Here is a 6,366-nt window from a genome sequence, read left to right as displayed (position 1 = left end):
TGTTGACTTTTTTTTTTTTTTGTCATGACCTAAAAAGCATGGGTCACCAACGTGCTGTCCGTAAACAAGGAAATATTGTTTGGTAGCCCCTTGCATTAATCAGTACCCAAGAAGTAACTTTTGGTTTCAGAAGGTGATTGATGACAGTGGCTTTAAGCAGTGCACGATTCCCAGTAAGTGATTAATTAGTTGTACTGTATGCCTGGATGAATCTTAGTCATCCAGGTTATCACATTCTTGGGGCATGAATCCAACACAACTGGACTTTTCTGGTTGTCTTATAACATTTTGCCTCAGCCGGGAACGCTTCCTCAGTTCATGCACATAGTCTAGATAGGACAGCAAAAACTGATTACTGTCAATGGCTGGCTTTTCTGGAAACCCCAACATGGAAGCCCCCTGTTGTCTCCAATGTTGACATCAGTCCAAAAACGGCAACTTGGTGTCTTTGACGTCCTCACATGTGAAATTCATGTTTTCATCCAACGTGGTAAAGTTCTTGGTGAAGGCTTTTGACATCAACCACATGTCTGAACCAATGACTTGGAACTGCTCCCATTTATAAAGGTCTTCCATGTAAAGTTTTCCGCAATGGGGATAATGTGCCCCTAATAGTCTAAACACGGCATTCTGATATTGATATTTGCGGAATATGAATAAAGCAGCCAAATTCACCTGTTTGTATCCATCTCAGGGGGCGGACATTTTGCCCCTTGCTGTTGAGTGAAAATGACATCACAGTTGCTAAGGGAACAACCAATCACAGCTCGGCTTCAGAAAACAAGTGAGCCGTGATTGGTCATAACCAATCATGACCAATCACAGCTCAGCTTCAGAAAACAGGTGGGCCGTGATTACCCGAGCCCTGAGCAACTGTGATGTCATTTTCAGTCGACAACAAGTGGCAAAATGGCCGCCCCCTGAGAAGGTTAAAACAGGTGGATTTTGCTGCTTAACTCATAATCCATAAACAGAATATTAACTCATTCGCTGCCATTGATGTCTATAGACGTCAAAAATTCATTTGAACTATTTCTATTAGTTTCGCATTTTTTTCCACTTTTGTTAACAAGAGTATGAAAACCTAGGATTTTTTTTTTGTACATTTAGAACAGATATAACATTTGTGATTAATCGTGAGTTAACTAGTGAAGTCATGCGATTAATTAAGATTAAAAACGGTAATCGCCTGACGCCTCCAATTTTTAATAATGTTTTCTTTTTCTTAAAAAAAAAAGATTATTAAAAATTTGAATTTTTTTTAAAGAATATTTTAATTGTAATTATTTGCATGACTTCTTTAGTTAACTCACGATTAATCACAAATTTGATATCTGTTGTAAATGTACAAAAAAAAATCCTAGGTTTTCATACTCTTGTTAACAAAAAATGTGAAACTAATAGAAATATATACATATAGCCGTCAATGGCAGTGAATGAGTTAATAGTGGTGTCGGGGGTGCCGGCCGTCCTCCGGTGCCCCCATCTCCCCCTCTGCCCCCGGTGTTCTGTCCCTCCATGCGGCGGTGGGCGCGGGTGCCCTCTCCGCTCCGCTGTCCGGCCCCTCTTCGGCGCCGATGCCAGGGTGCGGGGGGTCCCCGGGGGCTGGGGGTCGGGGGCTGCCGGTTGGTCGGGGGGGGCTGTGGACCGGTGGGGTGCCTGGCGGGCCTGCAGTGCCCCGTCCTGCTGCGTTGGGTTGGGGGCGGGGGCCGTGTTGGGGTGGGGGGCGCCCCTGCTCCTGGATTTGCTCTCCGGCCGGTGGCCCTGGCGGTGTTGCGCTTGCTCTGTCCTGGCAGTGGTCAATGGCTCCCCTCTTTGGTGGAGATTTTCATGCATGCCAGATCCACCACACCAGCATCTATCAAAACTCAGACACAATCTGCTTCTTCCTCTGGTCGTTGAATCGGTGGAGGCTGGTGTCTGTGGATCTCACTCTGCTTCGTCTGTCCTTCCTTCCTTTCCTCAGTCTCTCCTTTGGTCTCTTGAGGTCTCCCTGATTTGTTGGAATTCAGATGTTTCTGGGGTTGGTGAAGGACTCTGGTTGGTGGCCCGGTGGGTGGTCTGGTCGGTGCTGGATTTCACTTTCCTTTCTTTTCTTTGGTCCTTCCTCGGGTCTCCTGATGGCGGTGTTCGGTTTAGGTGAACGGTATGGGATTTTTTTAAATAGGTTTTTGGTGAATTAACGAATACACACACACTCGCACGCACGCACACACGCGTACACATACTCATCCACATACAAAAAAAAAGAGCAATGATGATGACATTACCGAATGAACAATACTGAGCTCTTTAAAAAATAAAATAAAATAGTGGTGTCCAGAATATATTGTAAAGAAAATGTGTGGATCTCAGGTTAGAATGAGGTTCCTACCTTAGCAACAAAGTCAATTAATTTTTGGACATGTGTTGCCAAGTTTCTACTATTCCATCAAATTTATGAAACCAAAAGCAATTTTGTGACCGCTAACAAATTTGATGACCTATCGTGTGCCCAGGAATGTATTTAAAAATGTATGCACAAGGAGCTGGTTGCACTCATTTCCAATGACATAAATCAGTCCTTCTGAGCTTCAGTCTTTCAGACACTTTTATACATGGCTGTAATTATCAGCAGCTTGTTTACTACTGCTGAAAATCTGGCGTTGTTACGTTACGTCAGCTTCTAATTATAGCTGGCTGACAAGTATGAATGTTATGTGCACGCCTATTATGATATGTATACACTGTTACACTTTTAAGATCTATGAACCTGCTTTTGCACGAACAATCAGAGCGCGTACAAAATAATCCTGTCGCTAATTACGCACCCATGCGTCACAGTATGAGACGAATATGAGGTGACTGAGAGGTGACTTGACACCAACCAAATGAATCGCTCCTCTTAACTCACGGCACTAGTTTTGCACAATACACTTTGTTAATAGACACATAGGGCACATAACACACTTGGGGGGGGGGGGGTGGAGACACCGTCTTCGCCCTACAACTCCCCTCCAATTTTAATGCACCCCCAACTGGGGGCGGCGAGTGTGTCGGGGTGGGGTGCCATCGGTTGGGGCAGACCGCAGTATTAAGCAGTGCTGCGGTCCCCCATCCGCATCCCTGCCGCGCCACCACGGCCCCCCCTATTTTTTTTAATGCACCACATACACTCACTGACAAGTCTGGGAGGCAGGTGGATCGGAATGGGGGGGATATCATTTCCCTCTGCTCCATCTCACCTACTCCCAATTTTAATGCACCACACACACACACTTGTATATACACTGGGTGGGGGGGTCACATCCACGGTGTAGGAGTAGAGTTCGCGAACTCAGTAACAGGGGTCGATGGCTCCCCTCTTTGGTGGAGATTTTCATGCATGCCAGATCCACCACACCAGCATCTATCGAAACTCAGACAAAATCTGCTTCTTCCTCTGGTCGTTGAATCGGTGGAGGCTGGTGTCTGTGGATCTCACTCTGCTTCGTCTGTCCTTCCTTCCTTTCCTCAGTCTCTCCTTTGGTCTCTTGAGGTCTCCCTGATTTGTTGGAATTTAGATGTTTCTGGGGTTGGTGAAGGACTCTGGTTGGTAGCCCGGTGGGTGGTCTGGTCGGTGTTGGATTTCACTTTCCTTTGTTTTCTTTGGTCCTTCCTCGGGTCTCCTGATGGCGGTGTTCGGTTTAGGTGAACGGTACGGGATTTTTTTAAATAGGTTTTTGGTGAACTAACGAATACACACACACTCGCACACACGCGTACACATACTCACCCACATACAAAAAAAAAAGAGCAATGATGATGACATTACCGAATGAACAATACTGAGCTCTTTAAAAAATAAAATAAAATGGTGGTGTCCAGAATATATTGTAAAGAAAAGTGTGGATCTCAGGTTAGAATGAGGTTCCTACCTTAGCAACAAAGTCAATTAATTTTTGGACATGTGTTGCCAAGTTTCTACTATTCCATCAAATTTATGAAACCAAAAGCAATTTTGTGACCGCTAACAAATTTGATGACCTATCGTGTGCCCAGGAATGTATTTAAAAATGTATGCACAAGGAGCTGGTTGCACTCATTTCCAATGACATAAATCAGTCCTTCTGAGCTTCAGTCTTTCAGACACTTTTATACATGGCTGTAATTATCAGCAGCTTGTTTACTATTGCTGAAAATCTGGCGTTGTTACGTTACGTCAGCTTCTAATTATAGCTGGCTGACAAGTATGAATGTTATGTGCACGCCTATTAAGAAATGTTTACACTGTAACATTTTAAGATCTATGAACCTGCTTTTGCACGAACAATCAGAGCGCGTCCAAAATAATCGCTAGTCGCTAATTCCGCACCCATGCGTCACAGTATGAGACGAATATGAGGTGACTGAGAGGTGACTTGACACCAACCAAATGAATGCATCAGCCATGTTTGCCCCGCCCCCAGCAGCCTGTGATTTGGAAATGGCTCCACATGTCATCATCTTAACCACGCCTACTTCTTAAACACGCCGCAATTAGATCCACTAAACAGAATTACCTGTTGCGGATGGGAGGATACATTGAACTGGCAGCCAGTTAATCACAACGCAGATATCAAAGACCGACAACGTACTCACTGAATCAAGTGTGCATGCAAACTACGCATACTCGTCCTGAGATAGCGTGTAGGCATTTGCTGCCTCACAAGAATTTAAACAGTTGGCATCGGAGGAAATGTTGTGGCATTGTTTTTCGAATGATTTCACTTCCATCAGATTTGACCGTTTCGGGGGTGGTGGTGGTGGGGGGATTTAGCCCTATCGCTCCTCTTAACTCACGGCACTAGTTTTGCACAATACACTTTGTTAATAGACACATAGGGCACATAACACACACTTTTGGGGGGGGGGGTAGGGTGGAGACACCGTCTTCGCCCTACAACTCCCCTCCAATTTTAATGCACCCCCAACTGGGGGCGGCGAGTGTGTCGGGGTGGGGTGCCATCGGTTGGGGCAGACCGCAGTATTAAGCAGTGCTGCGGTCCCCCATCCGCATCCCTGCCGCGCCACCACGCCCCCCCTATTTTTTTTAATGCACCACATACACTCACTGACAAGTCTGGGAGGCAGGTGGATCGGAACGGGGGGGATATCATTTCCCTCTGCTCCATCTCACCTACTCCCAATTTTAATGCACCACACACACACACTTGTATATACACTGGGTGGGGTCACATCCACGGTGTAGGAGTAGAGTTCGCGAACTCAGTAACGGGTCGATGGCTCCCCTCTTTGGTGGAGGTTTTCATGCACGCCAGATCCACCACACCATCATCTATCGAAATTCAAACACAATCTGCTTCTTCCTCTGGTCGTCGAATCGGTGGAGGCTGGTGTCTGTGGATCTCACTCTGCTTCATCTATTTTATATATTATATATATATATATATATATATTATTTTTTTAATATTTCTATTTTTTATAGGTTTTAGGTGAACTAATGAGTACACACTCACACGCATGCACACACACAAACACACGCACATGCACATACTCGCGCACAAACAAAATAAAATAAAAAAATAAAAAGAGAGAGAGAGCAATGATGATGACATATCGAATCGGTAAAATTACTGAATGAGTAATACTGAGCTCTCGAGAAAGAAAAAAAAAGATTTGACCGTTTCTTCTGAAAGTGTGTTACTCGCCAATGGACAAACTAATTGCTGTTTTTTTTTAATTATTATTATTGTAATGTGAATATTTTTTTCTTGTAGTGTGTTTTATTTAACAGCACATTGCTACACTGCTTTTGTTGTTGAAGTACTCTGTCAGTTGAGTAAATACTTCCCACTTGTATTGACCCGTGACTTAAATCCAATTCTTTTGTGACCTCCAGTTGTATATTGAGTCTGAATAGGGAACCTAACGACAGGTTGGCTCTGACATTTGTGCCGTTTCCTTGTTGGCTTTTTTGTAAAGATTTGTCATTGGGAAGTGGAAGGTGTGGGGCAAAAAGTCTGAGGAATTTCTCATTTGTTTGGGTTGGACTTATCTCATCGTTTTAGTCGACATCAATATTTTTGAGGGGGGAACTACTTTTACTTCTACTTTTATAGCGGATTTATTCTGAATAAAAAAAACGGTTCTTCTTCATCCACTCACTACAGAATATATTTTCATTTTGAAAGGGTGCTACATTTTCTAAATGACAGTGGTGTCTAAACTACGGCCCTGGGGCCATTTGCGGCCCGCCATCCGTTTTTCAGTGGCCCGTGGCATATACCAAAATTTACATTTGACACGGCCCAAGAGGCTCGTTTAAAAAAATAAAACATTTAGACAGTAGTTTTATGTACTGTAGAGATTTTCTACATATGCAAATATATAAATAAACTATTTACA

Source organism: Leptonotus elevatus, chromosome 4 (genome assembly GCF_054856555.1).
Source record: "Leptonotus elevatus isolate MCC_2025b chromosome 4, RoL_Lele_1.0, whole genome shotgun sequence".
Taxonomy (NCBI): domain Eukaryota; kingdom Metazoa; phylum Chordata; class Actinopteri; order Syngnathiformes; family Syngnathidae; genus Leptonotus; species Leptonotus elevatus.
Note: the sequence above shows the minus strand (reverse complement) of the source record.